The sequence below is a fragment of the Cervus elaphus genome, chromosome X (assembly GCF_910594005.1).
Source record: "Cervus elaphus chromosome X, mCerEla1.1, whole genome shotgun sequence".
Taxonomy (NCBI): Eukaryota; Metazoa; Chordata; class Mammalia; order Artiodactyla; family Cervidae; genus Cervus; species Cervus elaphus.
In genome coordinates this window covers 104,405,828-104,421,103 of record NC_057848.1, presented here as the reverse complement: position 1 = coordinate 104,421,103, position 15,276 = coordinate 104,405,828, and the positions used below count along the sequence as shown (strand labels likewise).

Genomic DNA, 15,276 nt, shown 5'->3' with positions numbered 1-15,276 from the left:
ATATGATAAAGTCACATCACACTATTTTGACCCTTTCCATTTGAAATCAACAGAGTTTATAACAGAAGGAGTCAAGTTTTACCAATTTCAAAATAGGTTGTCCTTTTATGTTTTGGGCTGAGTAAACTAGGAAATAAGAGAGTAGAACACATAAAATGAGAAATAAAAATGGATTTAAAAAAGATATCATAAAAAGTATAGATGAAGTACTTTAATTCCCTTTAACCAATCTAGATGGTGTGATGACTAATTTTTCAGTGTAGTATGGATAATAATACGAGTCACATAAGATAAATCTTCTGCCCTCATGGGGCTTATTTACTTGAGGGAGATAAAATAGCACATACTAAACCTGAATATACAAAACATATTTAGAAAATACATTGCTTCATGACATGTTTTGCATGAAACAGAGAATCACTATCCACATTTACATTTAAGCTGATGTGACACAAAAAGTATTTTAGCCTGGTTAGGCCATTCCTGTGTGTCTGAGTCTTTCCTAGGGGAAGAAATCCCCTGGAGAAGGAAATGGCAACCCACTCCAGTATTCTTGCCTGGAGAATCCCATGGACAGATGGGTCTGGCAGGGTACATCCATAGGGTTGCAAAGAGTCAGTCATGACTAGAGCAACTATGCATACACGCATGAACCATCAGAAGAGAAAGTAGAGCTATATTTGTATTAGTGAATCATTTTTTCCCTTAAGACCAAGGCTTTGGTGTTACAGGATGTATGTTCCAGATTTAGAGCACAATCTATGGCTATATTCCAGAAAGAATTAGTTGTAATCTAACATACATAAGTTTTGAAGCTCAGTGGTATAATATCTGACTCACCTGCCCCTCATCCCTCACCCATGTCTATGTTTCTTTATCCAAGAAGAAACAAAAGAAAGAACTTGAGACATCTACAACTGATTTAGAACTCTAAATCATATTTTCAGCAGGCACCAGTTACAGACATGAGCTTCAAGATGTGCTCCTTTGGGACTGGTTTGGGATATAACCTGAATAAGGCAGCAAGATTTCCCATTTTCAGTTTCTCTGTCTGTAAAAGCAGTGTGATTAAGGGTACCTCTTTCTATAGGGTATGAATCATCACACTAATGCTTAATAGATACTTTGAATTCCTTTGGTCAGAGTTCCTCTACACAATTTGTAAAAATGCCATGTGTGCTTGAATTGAAATCACACTGGGAAAATTAGGTTGCACCTGTCTTTCATCTGACAGATTTCCTTCAGCATGAGAGCATTACATTTGGTCAAGTTTGCAGTTTGAAATGCTTATAATAAGGATAATAGCTATACACATTACAGCAGAATAAATGAGAAAGAGAAGTGTAGTAAGTCCCTATATACAAACGAGTTATTTTCTGAGAGCACATTCGTAAGTCCAATTTGTTCATACATCCAACAAGTTAAACTAGGCATCCAACTAACAGAATCAGCTAGCTATATATTACTTTAATGTAATAGGTTTATAATATTTTTCCCACAAATTACATAAAAAACAAACACAAAAGATAGAGAAGACATTTTCAATCTTACAATACTGTACCTTGGAAAGTACAGTAGGGCAGTACAGTAACTGTCATACAGGGGCTGCTATCAAGAGAACAGGTAAGAAGAGTTACTGACTGGAGGAGGGAGAGAAGGTGGAAGATGACAAAGCTGAAGGATCTTCAGCAATAGAAGATGGAGGGCAGACCGCAATTTCACTCATGCCTGATGTTGTTGGAACACATGTTTGCATCTTTGAAAGTTCACAACTTGAAGATTCATATGTAGGGGACTTACTGTATGAGTTTTATGGCTTAGTAAAATCACTGCTTTTAGAAATGCCTTGGACTTCCCTTGTAGCTCAGTTAGTAAAGAATCTGCCTGCAGTGCAGGAGACCCAGATTTGATCCCGGGGTTGGGAAGATCCCCTGGATAAGGAAAGGGCAACCCATTCCAGTATCCTTGCCTGGAAAATCCCATGGACGGAAGAGCCTGGAGGGCTGCAGTCCATGGGGTCACAGAGTTGGGCACAACTGAGCAACTAACACTTACTTACTTGTGATATCAGAAATAGAGGCACGGATGTAGAGGAATACCTTATGGAATGGCCTAACCATACTAAAAACTATTGTGGGTTTGTACCCTAAATATATGGAAGATTTTACATAGCTTGACATTTGAATTGCTCAATTTAGTGTTTGATTTTACTCATTTCTCTTGTTTTGTTTATCATGTCACTGCTACCAGTCTACAAGCTTTTGAGGAAAGAGACCGTGTCTCCTTTCTTTTTATCTTCAGTGACATCTAGCATGGTGACTTGATTTACTTTATGGTATTGCTCATCTCATCACTTAATTCCTTTCTCTTAGACTGAGAATTTAGCAAATTATAGCATCAAGAAAGGAGATAAAGAGGAAAAAAAGGACAATTGTCTCATTTTGGTTTATTTCTTCCAGTCTTGTATGTCAGCAGAAATGGATGTCTGAGTGTCTGTGTTTCTGTATGTGTGAGAGGTGGTGTAGGGAGAGAGATGAGAAAGAGGAAAGGCTAGATGTTGAGTTTTTGCACATAGTAAAGATCGCTGGTTTCCATGTCATTGCAGAAAGAAAAATGAGAGATATTTATTTCTGCTGATTTTTACACTCACCATTAGTAAGTTGGCAATCTTAATAATATAAACAAAGTTTTCATTCAAATGACTGGACTGTATGAAATGAAGAGAAATATGTGTTGATAAACACATATTAGAGAATACATAGTTGGGAAAAATGTGTTGTGCATTAAAAAAAACAAGGATTTTTAATTAAAACTTAAGCTCTAGTCTTGGCTTAGTTATTAACTTGCTATGTAACTCAGGAAGAATCCCCTACTTTCCCTAGCCCTCAGTTACCTTGTTTGTAATAGCTAAATCATCAATAGGGATTATTAGGTTATTAATACAGATTTAATAAAGATTAGTAGTCTAATCTTTATTTTAAATGCTCAGCCTGCCAGCAATTCAAAAATTATAATAAAGCTCATTGAATCATTATGTCATCTTTGGGTGTATTGATGTAAACAGCATGTTGCCCCAAGTGCTCAATAAGTATTTTCTGTCTGAAATTGTTGAATTAGTTATGTGTAGGCTACTGAACATGTGTTAGTGTAGGAAATAAGGGCTCTAACCTGATTAGCAGGCTTCCCTGTTGGCTCAGTGGTTAAGAATCTGCCTGCCAGTGTAGGAGAGGAGCCTAGTGGGCTACTGTCCATGGGTGCACAAAGAGTTGGACAAGACATAGCTACTAAACAAAAAACAGTCTAATTAAAACCTCTCCCTTACTCTCCACCTATGGTACCACGCTCTTTTTGCTTGGGTCTGCCATAATTTCCATGAATTATTTAATAATAAACTGCCAGGAAAATGTCTGCAAGCTTTATGTGAAGGTCTTGGATAATGTCTTCTAGTTCTCTGTCATTAAGGCATTAGCTTAAATCTTATTTTCTCAGCTTAAAAGCAGAGACAGTGACCCAAAATGTTTTGATGAGGAGCACTCCATAACAGGAATTTGTTGTTGTTTAGTTGCTAAATCGTGTCCGATTCTTTGTGACCCCATAGACTGTAGCCCACCAGCCTCCTCTGACAGTGGGGTTTCCCAAGCAAGAATACTGGAGTGGGTTGTCATTTCCTTCTCCAAGGGATCTTCCCAATCCAGGAATTGAACCCACATATCTTACATTGACAGGTGCATTCTTTATCATTGAGCCACCAGGGAAGCCCCTCAATGGGAATAAGTTTGTGCAAATCAGGAAAGTCTGCCTAAGATTGTATATCTTGGATTGGATATGGATTTCAGGCAGGTAGGCTTGTGATATGAGGCCTCTTAATCAGACTTGAGATGATGAAGTACTGGAAAGAAAGAACACAAAATTTCTTCATATTTTTCTAATTTTTATTTAGAATTGAGCCTATCTGCCAAATCCAATTTTCTACTAGACTTGTAATATCAGAACCTTAGGGATAATTCAGTCTCTCATTTTACACAATAAAAAGATGAGTCCCAGAGATGGAAGGAACTTTCCTAAGATTATACTTCTAATTACTGATATGGCCAAAACTAGAAGTTAGGAATCCAGTGCCTGGCCAGTGTTCATTCCCCTACATCCTGCTTTCTCTCAGCTTAAGTAACCTGTTCTGGGAGTTGAAAAAGCCAGCAAGTAAAGTAGAATACTTCTGTAGTATATGGCTCTTTTAGAAGTAATCAATGAAGTGACTCCAAAGTAAAAATCCACTTGTTGATACCTTGCCTAACTCCTGTTCATGAAATACAATAAGTTAAATGACTTAAAAAAAATAGTTCTTGAGAATATTTACCATCTTAGAATCTACTTCTAGCCAGCTGGATTTGCTTGGTAGAGTTTATGATTAATCTGGGACGCTGCTCAGTCACTGAATTCTGTCCCTATAGTTTATCCTCAGATATCTGCCCCACTTCGGTGGTATAGTTGAACTTGGATAGCTCTTGTTTTACATTCTAACAAAGTACCAGTAGAGATCATAACTTTGTAACTTCCTATCTGGGCTTTGGTTCGTAGCCACCATGACAGACTTCTGTGGATTCTGGGGCATCTGAGAATGTATTCAGCTTACTCATTGTCTTCTCATGTCTATTTCTTTCACATTGTTACCTTCTTTTAATGACAAAGCAGTTTAGAAAGAACTTTAGTCTACTTTATCTACACTATTAATTTTCTTCATCAGGTCATTTTAAAGCCTATATTGAGGAATTTCTGTGTGCCTAGCATCCTAATTACTATGTCTTAAAGGCAAGAAGAAAAGAAAAAGCAGCATGCATTGGCTATCTATTGTGTGTCAAGCATACTCTTCCTGACTTTGACTTGGGATACCTCATGTAATATTAATAGTATAGCCCAGGGACAGGCATTATTTATTATACCCACTTTACAGAAGGGAGAAAGAGGGCAAGAGAGAAAGAGAGGGAGAGAGAAAGAGAGAGAGAGATATTCCCCAACTGACCCTGGTGTTTGAACTCTAGTATCTAGTCTCTTTGAAAGCATCCCCTTCCTGAAGGAACTGGCAATCTGATGAGAAAAGACTAGCTTGAATCAAACTTGTTTAGGTGGTAGCTGCTATGTTTATTGCCTACCTCTTGTCTTTCCTGCTCTTTCCTCCCTATTGTATAAATCTCTGCTAAAACTTCTGATACAATCTGGCTTCTCAGGTAATCCTACTATATCGCACCACATAAGGCTATCTGCCTCTGCATTAATTTACTTTCCTTCTACTAAGTAAAATATATATATATATATATATATATATATATATATATATATATATATTTGTATTTCATCCAATTCACCTTTTATGGTGAAAACTAGCTTATCTGATTGATTATAGTTAATAGGTTAATATGAAAATCCTCCTTGTAGCATTTTTATTTTAATAGGAGATTGTTGGAGACAAAGTGTCCTAAAGGATTGAATCTATAATGGTGTATTTCAGGCAAAATGGCAAGTCTGGGCAAGAGATCACTGGGTAAAGTGGAGCAGAGAGGAGCAGATGTGGAGTTTGGTTTTTTGATGCCCCTAAATCACCCCACGTAGGAAGTCAACTATAATCATTGCAAGGATACACATAAGGTAGTTTTGCATAGAAGTTAATCTCCCTTCTTAGCACCAGCTGTGCTAACAGCCAGTAGCCAGCTTGGTCTCCTTATATGTGTATTCACTAATTAAACAGTTGTGGTCACGAGAACTCAGAAAAATCACTAACTGAGAAAAGTCAGTTTCTACATTCCAAGTGTGTTATGAGTTTGACTATAAGTTGTTGAGATTTTCCTAGGGAGCTCATCAAAATGAAGAGCTCCTTATGACCAAGGAAGGACTGTGAACCTAGCACTGACATCCCTATCCACTTATACCCTTTCAAAAAGCTACTAAGTCAAAAAGAGATGTCAGATGGTAGTAAATGGATTCCTGCTCACTCTACTTTGCTATCACTAAGGGTTAAGGTTACTCTTTTCATGCTCTTACTTGCCCACAGTAATCTATTTCTGGGTTCTAAGCATCCACTTTCTGAAATTTACCAGCCTTCTGTGGGAATGCTGTTCCCACTGTTCTTGACCATGGTTCTTCTATGTTCTTTCAGGCATGAATGAATTAAAGCAGCTGGATTCCCCATGGCTTCCTCAAGAGACCCTATTGCTCTGATTAAAGAATTTTAATGGCACTGGAGAAAACAGTAGGTATCCAAACATTAGCTTAACTTTTCTTTTTTCATCATCCTTAAAAGAGCGTGCTTCCACTCTGTGGGCCCTAGAAAGGCACTAAGAACCTGTCCCACATTTTCTGGTCTACTTGACAGATTACCAGGTGATGACCAGGTAAATTACATTTATCTCAGACAATAAATGTAATCTTATAGAACATGAAAGGCCACAGTTTATGGAGTATTTGGTAGAATGTTATTTTTATTAATAGTGTCTCATTGAGTCATATTGGAATCTGAGACAAAGGGAAGAATAAATTTAAATTATATGACTATACACACACACACACACACATATATATATGTATATATAGTATTACTCAGCACACATTGGCCACACTAGTCATACAATAGAGGATAATATGTGTGTGTTGAGAAAGGGTATGCCATTTGCTGGAAAGGAAGATTATAGTAGCTATAGGTGACTCACATACATACTAGGCAAGCATCTATTAACTGATTGGTAAGCTTAAAAAATCAATAAATCTTAGGCTAAGAACAGATTTTGGAGATGGTGGGGGTGTTTGGTATGCTTCTATTGGCTTCTTTGTCTTGATATCTATTCTTAAAAGAAGAGTATTACTGAAAAATCAGCCTAGATATCTAACAATCAGAAGTGAAAACGTCTAATACTTAAGCTTACTCTAAAATACCATGAGTATAAACCAAATTGACAAACTTTAAGCTAGACATATCAAGAAAAAAGAGAGAGTACTCAAAATATATGAAAAAGAAGTTATAACAGATGGCACAGAAAAACAAAGTACCGTAAGAGACTACTATGAAAAATTATATGTCAAAATATTGGACAACTGAGAACAAATAGTAAATTCCTAGAAAAAATATAATCTTTCAAGACTGAATCATGAGAAAATAGAAAATCTATATAGACATATCACTAATAAGGATATTGAAAGATTAATAAAAAATCTCTAAAAAGGAAGGATTAGTTAGGGACTTTACACTGCTATATTAAAATGGATAACCAACAAAGACCTACTGTATAGCAGAGGGAACTCTGCTCAATACATGTAACAAACTAAATGGGAAAAGAATTTGAAAAAGAATGGCTGCATGTATATGTATAACAGAATCACTGTGCTGCACACATGAAATCAACATGACATTGTTAATCAACTATACTTCAACATAAAATAAAAACTTAAAAAAATCTCCCAACAAATAAAGGTCTAAGATTAGATACCTTTAATCATGAATTCTACAAAGCATGAAAAGATTTAATACCTATCCTTGCTAAACTTTTCCAACAATTTGAAGAGGAAGAAATCCTTACAAATGTATTTAATGAACTGAACATTACCCTGATATGACAACCAGACAAGGATACAACAGAAAAAGAAGACTACAGGAAAATATCTTGATAAACATAGATGTAAAACTCAACAAAATATTGGTGAATCTAATTCAATAATATACTAAAAGGATTATATACCACAATTGTGTAGGACTTATACTAGAGATTTAGGGATGTCTCAACACATATAACTCAATCAATACAATGCATCGCATTAACAAAATGAAGGATAAAAATCATATGATCATCTCAATAGATATATGAGTCATTTGAAAAAAAAATTCCACATAATTTGTGATTAAAATCTCAACAAAATAGTTAAAAAGGGAAGACAATGCAACACAATGAAGACCATATATGACAAACCCACAAGTAAAATCATATTCAATGTTGAAAGCTTTTATTCTAAGATTAGGAACAAGATGAGGATTCCATTCTCATCACTTTTATTCAACATAGTATTAGAAGTCCTAGCCACATCAATTAGGCAAGAAAAATAAATTAAATGTGACTAAATTCAAAAGGAAGAATTAGAGCTGTTAACATTTTCAGAAGAAATTATACTGTATATAGAAAACACTGAAGACTACACCCCAAAATTCTTGGAAATAAGTGAATTCACAAAAGTCACAGGGTACAAAATTAATATACAGGAATCTGCAGTGTTTCTATATCTATATAAAATATAGATATTAATATATATATTAATATATACTATTAATGACTATCAAAAAGAGAAATTAAGAAAACAATCTCATTTATTATTGCATAAAAAAAACTAGGAATAAAATTAACCAAGGACTTAAAAGATCCATGCACTGAAAATTATAAAACACTGATGAAAGAAGTGGAAGAAGACACAAACAAGTGAAAACATATTCTATGCTCAAGGAATGGAGGAATTAATATTGTTAAAATGTGCATACTGCCCAAAGCAGTTTACAGTTTTAATCAAATGCCTGTCGAAATTCCAATGGCATATCTCATAGAACTAAAACAGTGCAGTACAATACATAACTACAACAACTAATACTAAAATTTGTGTCAAATAACAGAAGATTCTGAATAGCCAAAATAACCTTGAGAAAGAAAAAAACTGGAGGCATCATGCTCCCTGATTTCAAACTGTACTACAAATTTATAGTGATTGAAATTGTATGGTACTGGTATAAAAACAGCCACACAGATCAATGGAACAGAACTGAGAGCTCAGGTATGGACATATGGACAATTAATTCACAACAAATGAGCAAGACAATGGAGAAATGACAGTCTCTTCAATAAATGGTGGTAGGAAAATTGGACTTTCACATGCAAACAAATGAAACCAGCTTACACAAGATACAAAATTAATCCTAAATGAATTAAAAATTTGAATATAAGATCTAAAATCATTAAATTCCTAGAAGAAGACATAGGTAGTAATCTCATTGACATCAGTCTTAGCAATGTTTTTGTTGATCTGAAACCAAAAGGCAAAGGAAACAAAAGCAAAAGTAAACAAATGGAACATCAAGCTTACAAGCTTCTGTACAGCTAAAGAAACCATCCTCAAAACAAATAAGTAGCCTACTATATGGGGGAATATATTTTCAAACAGTATATCTGATAAGGGGTTACTATCCAAAATATTTTGCTGACAAAGATCCATATAGTTAAAGCTATGGTTTTCCCACTGTCATGTATGGATGTGAGAGTTGGACCATAAAGAAAGCTGAGCACTGAAGAATTGATGCTTTTGAACTGTGGTGTTGGAGAAGACTCTTGAGAATCCCTTGGCTAGCAAGGAGATCAAACTAGTCAATCCTAAAGGCAATCAGTCCTGAATATGCATTAGAAGGACTGATGCTGAAGCTGAAGCTCCAATACTTTGGCCACCTGATGCGAAGAACTGACTCATCGGAAAAGACTCTGATGCTGGGAAAGATTGAAGGTAGGAGGAAAAGGGGATGACAGAGGTTGAGATGGTTGGATGGTATCACCAATTTGAAGGACATGAGTTTGAGCAAGCTCTGGGAGTTGGTGATGACAGGGAAGCCTGGCATTCTGCAGTCCATGAGGTTGCAAAGAGTCAGACACGATTGGGTGACTGAATTGAACTAAATCCAAAATATATGGGCTTCCTAGGTGGCTCTAGTGGTAAAGAACTTGACTGCCAATGCAAAAGACATAAGAGATGTGGGTTCAATCCTTGGGTCATGAAGATCCCCTGGAGAAGGACATGGCAATGCACTCCAGTGTTCTTGACTGGAGAAGCCCATGGACAGAGGAGCTTGGTGGGCTACAGTCCATAAGGTCACAAAGAGTTGGACACGACTGAAGTGATCTTGTAGGCATGCTCCTATGGTCTATGTTCAATTCTTGTACCTTGTAGATACAGCAAACATTAATGGTTACAAGAAGGGAAGGAGGTTGGGGGAGTGGTTGAAGTGGATGAAGAAGGTCAACTTTATTGTGAATGAAGGTAACTAGACTTGTAGTGGTGAACATTTTGGAGTTATCCAAATGTTTGATTATAACGTCATATACCTGAAACTTATATAATAAAAAATCATGAGCAAAATGACTACATAGATCACTTAAACATGGATAAAAAAGCCCCTAAATATGGTCACTTTCAGTTTTATTCCTAGCCATGAGGTCAGTGTTTTAATAAATAATGCAATATTTTGTAGTGAATGTATCATTTGTATGTTAATGTGTGCATGGCTAACTTAAGTATTTAGTGTATGGGTTTATGGATATGTGAAAGCCAACCTGAAGCCACTCCATCCTTCCTATCAATGTATGACAAAACCCACTGGAAAAAAAAAAATAAAATAAAATAAAAAAAAAACCAAAAAAAACAAACAAACAAACAAAAAATAAAATGACAAAAAAAAAAAAAGGGGGAAGAGCCTCTTCTCAAGATTACTTGAGACTTTTCCCCTGAGGTGAAGAGTATAACTGGAGAGCTCAGTAAGACAAAGAGAAAAATTTAGGCAACTGTCCAAAATGTATAATGTTCGTAACAGTCATAAATCAGTGACTAGTGATAGGTTAAGTAGGTTACACAGCTACTGATATATTTCTATTGTCTTTTGTGAAATAAATATCTGTTGGCTCAATTAACGGACCATACTTCCATCAGATGTATTAAAAATGAAAGTGCTGGTTTAGCCTGAATTCCAGTCATGATATAAAATTCAAATTAACTATGGATAATTCAAATGCATTTTCACTTCTTAATAACCATAAAAGTCCATAATTAAGATACAACCTCAGGCTTAAGAGAGAAAAAGAAAATACTCAACTACTACAATTAGCAAACAAACAAACAAAAAGCTAAACAAGACAAATAACAATAAATTCTTTGTATTAATAGGTATGTAGTTTGCAATTTGTATTAATAGGTATGCAACTTGTAATTTATGTAATTTGTTTAAATGATTTCCTCCTGGAGACATTAGCTAGCATTCAGTCTTTGGCCACACATTTATGCATATTTATAATTATTTTACACTGTATAATGCTAAGAATTTGTTCATTTTATTTAATATATTTATATAGCACTTGGTATAGAATCTTAGAAATATCAACTCCTCATACCCATAGAGAAAGGCACTGTTATCATTTCATTTTACAGATGAGGCAATTGAGATGTAGAAATGTTTGTGTTACTTGCCCAAATTCAACAGCTAGTCAGTTGCAGAGCCTCAGTTTGAAAACATGAAGACTGGATCCAGAGTCCATTTTCTTGTCAACTACAAATGATGCCTCATTATTTCTAGAATATTTACATATTGTGCCATAATTATATATACATGCACATGAAAACACAACTCAGCCGGTAAAGAATCTGCCTGCAATGCAGGAGATCCCAGTTCGATTCCTGGATTGGGAAGATCTGCTGTAGAAGGGATAGGCTACCCACTCCAGTATTCCTGGGCTTCCCTGGTGTCTCAGATGGTAAAGAATCTGCCTGCAATGCAGGAAACATGGGTTCAATCCCTGGGTTGGGAAGATCCCTTGGAGAAGGGAATGGATATTGACTCCAATATTCTGGCCTGGAGAATCCCATGGACAGAGGAGCCTGGGAGGCTACAGTCCATGGGGTCACTAAGAGTCAGACATGACTGAGTGATATGACTGACACTAACATGAAAAAATATATATATGGCATAGAATGCCAGAGCTATATAAAACCCAGAAGTAAGGAAATTCTCTGGTGGTCCACTGGTTAGGACACTGTGCTTCCAATGCAACAAGCATGGGTTCAAGCCCTTTTCAGGGAACTAAGATCCCAAAAGCCATGTGGTGCAGCCAAAAATAATAATAATAATAAAATAAAATTCAGAACTAAAAGGACAAAATACTAGAACTAGAAGTGCAGTTAAACATTATTTGGCTTAACCTACATATTTCAAAGAAAAAAATGGAGGCCAAGATAAATTGACTTGCTCATGTTCACACAGATATTCAATGGCAGAAGTGAAACAAGAACTGTTGTTTTCTCACTCTCAATCTATTATTTTCATTTCACTAAGTTACCTTTGCTATTATTAATTTAAGGAAATATATCATTATTTATATTTTTAATGAATATCACCCTCAGATCTTCATTTTTCAAAGCTATATGCTTATAATAGTGATGCTATGTTTCACCAAATAGTCTTATAACTTTTTATTTGAAATTATCTTTGAGATAGAGTTGAGCTAATTAAGAAAGCTGAGTCTTAATACACTGTAATCATTTCTCATCATATCTTGTTTTTGGCCAAAAAAGGCATTTTTAACTTGATCCTTAAACTTCATTCTTCAGACTTATTTCTGAATAACTTTTAACTGTTTCCAAAATTCAACTACCATTAAAAGACAAAAACTTTTCACCACAGGGATTATTCTCAAGTATGTGGGGCAGACTCTGAGTGTAATTCTAAAGGAGAGTTCCAAAATTTTCCTGAGCAATAGGAATGTAATTGGAATAAGCATATAACCTTTCAAAGTGACTGCCTAGGAAAGACAAATTCAGTTGGCTGCTTGCTTACTGATAAATTTGTTTTGAAATATATTGTCCCACCTACTTAAGCATTTTAATTTCTCAGCAACATTTTGTAAATATTAGTGTACAGCTTTTTTTCACATCACTTGCCAGATATATTTCTAAGTATTTCATAATTTGATGGTACTATAAACATTATTTTTTCTAAGTTTCAATGTCCAACTGTTCATTAACAGTACATAAATATAAATGGATATCTTTATTGACATGTTTTCTGGAAACCTTGTTTTATTCATTTTTTTAACTGGCAGTTTTTTTTTTACTGTATTTTTAAATAGACAATCATGTCATTTAAAAACAAAGATTATTTTGATTCTTCCATTCTAGTCTGAATGCATTATTTTCTTTTATCTTGCTTGGTTGCGTTTGCAAGTTGTACAATGTTGTATAGAAGGAAAGAAAGCAGACATTATTTACTTACTCTCGATCTTAAGAGGAAAGAATTCAGTCTTTCACCATTAAATACGATTTTAGCTGTAGGATGTTCCTAGATGTCCTGTATTTATTTTTTTTATTTTTATTGAAGTATAATTGGTTTACAATGTTGTGTTAGTTTCTAGTGTAAAGCAAAATGACTGTGTGTGTGTTTTCAAATTATTTTCCATTATAGGTTATTATAAGATATTGAATATAGTTGCACTTTGTTGTTTGTGATAACTTGATTTTTTTAATGTATTACCACTGTAAGGAATCCAAAGTCTTAAATGTAAAAGCATGCACGTGCTGCATTGTATTTCTTGGGTGACTTTTCCCAGATAATTAAGTTCAAATGGAGAATACCATTCATGCTCCCAGGCGAAGAAAATTTACTAGAGATGAATATATTGGTGTGTGGTATGTAGGGTATGTTGATAACACAGTTGAAGATGTTGTGAAAGTAATAAGAAAATCAGATAGAGCTAGAAATAAGAAAAAACTAACAATGTGACAGAGAAGGTCAGATGAAGGAAGTTGCAGTCTAAACAGGGGGCAGAGAAGAGAAATAGGACAGAGTAAAGAAGGGGATTAAAGAAAACTTTAAAGTTTAAATTTTGAGTTATTAATGATATCAATGATCTGCCCAGTATTGAGAAGGACAAGGAAAAAGAAGGGTCTCAGTTTTAGATAAATTTGCTGTTCAGGATTGCTAGCTATTTGTTTCAGCCTTCCTCTTAGCCTATCTGTGAAGTCTTGTCGAAATAATTGATGGGCAGTTACATAAAAGGCCAGTCATAGAACTAATGATGGAAGCACATTACCACTTGATGAACATCTTAAAATGAAAAAAGAATCATACTTCCCATATTTGCAGTTCTCTGTCACTGAAGTCAATCACTGAAACAAACAATTGTTAAAATGTTGCAAAGAAAACAGGAAGAAAACGAAATGAATAAATTTAAATGAATATCAAGAAGTGGCGAGTCACTTAGTTTTCAATCCAGTGATATAAAGAGTCATCTCAAACCAACCAAACACTGCAAATAATACCATTCACTGGAAATAATCCTTTCATTTACTGTCACCAGTTTTGGTTTAGAAGTACCTTCTCTCTTTAGCCTTCCATAAGATACATTTAAGGGAAAGATATAAGAAATAAATAAATAGCAAGCTTCTACCTAAATTGCTTCTAAACTCACTCAAGGCCGAATTAATTCCCTAGGTCTATAGGTATCCAGAAATTCAGCTGTACTCTGATTAGATAATGACAGAAAGGTAAACAATTGACTTATGTCAGAAATGAAAGTGAGCAAGCCAGCAGGTAAATCTAATAGGGAAAAATATAATATTTTCTTAACTGCAGGTTTTGGGAACAAGTGCTTGTTCAACACAGTTTCAGTACATGGTAAGTCCCCTGGGTATGATGGGGGAGGGAGTTGTCATTTCCTGCCAAAAGAAGGCAGCAGGTGGTGGTTAAAAAAAAATAAAAATAGCACCACATTACCACAAAGAAGTGTGCTCTTCCATTTTGGTGTGTGTCTGTGTGTGTGTGTGTGTGTGGTAGGAGGGTAATACTTTTTAAACCTGACTTGCTTTTATTTGCACTTCTTTTAATTGTAATACAATTTGGCTGTTTAAATGTATACTGAAAGTTAAGATTTTTTTAAAAAGGCAATAAGTTTGTTTTGAGTTCTGTATTCTGCCTCAGGGCTTCCCTTGTGGCTCCATGGTAAAGAATCTGCCTGCGAATGCAGGAGATGTGCTTTCAATCCCTGGATCAGGAAGATCCCCTGGAAAAGGGAATGGCAATCAAACTCTAATATTCTTGTCTGGGAAATCCCATGGAAAGAGGAGCCTGGCGGGCTACAGTCCATGGGTTAGCAAAAGAGTCAAATGTGACTTAGTGACTACATAACAACAACAATTCTGCTTTAGTTCAGAGCTTGCTGGTAAATATGGTAACATTGTAGCTGAATTACTTTTTAAATGTTAAGTGAGCATGGAGGATTACTGGGGTCACTGTAGCCATGAAGGAGGGATTTTCTTTTTGATTGTTTTTGAAATTTATTCAATTTGATTTCCAAACACTTATATGAATATATTTGATTGTTTTGAGGAAACTGTGGATGAAATCATAATCAGTTCAATGGTATGGCATCCAGAGCACTTATTTTATCCATTGAGAGATGATTAAGAAGGAAGAGCAAATTTTCCTGCTATTAAAAATTTCAGATG

General features: G+C 35.2%; 1 protein-coding gene across 5 annotated transcripts in view; it reads left to right on the top strand.

Moving 5' to 3' along the window:
• The window catches only part of GPR174 (G protein-coupled receptor 174), a 39,109-nt gene that overhangs the window by 8,543 nt on the left and 15,290 nt on the right, over positions 1-15,276 (top strand). For 2 of the 5 annotated variants that reach the window (XM_043897041.1, XM_043897040.1), the window contains exons 2-3: positions 6,149-6,241; positions 14,405-14,446. The exons of 1 other annotated variant lie outside the window; for it this stretch is intronic. The gene's annotated coding sequence lies outside the window, so the exon portion shown is untranslated. The remainder of the gene's footprint in view (positions 1-6,148; positions 6,242-14,404; positions 14,447-15,276) is intronic. 2 more of the 5 variants (XM_043897037.1, XM_043897039.1) reach the window with 1 other exon arrangement.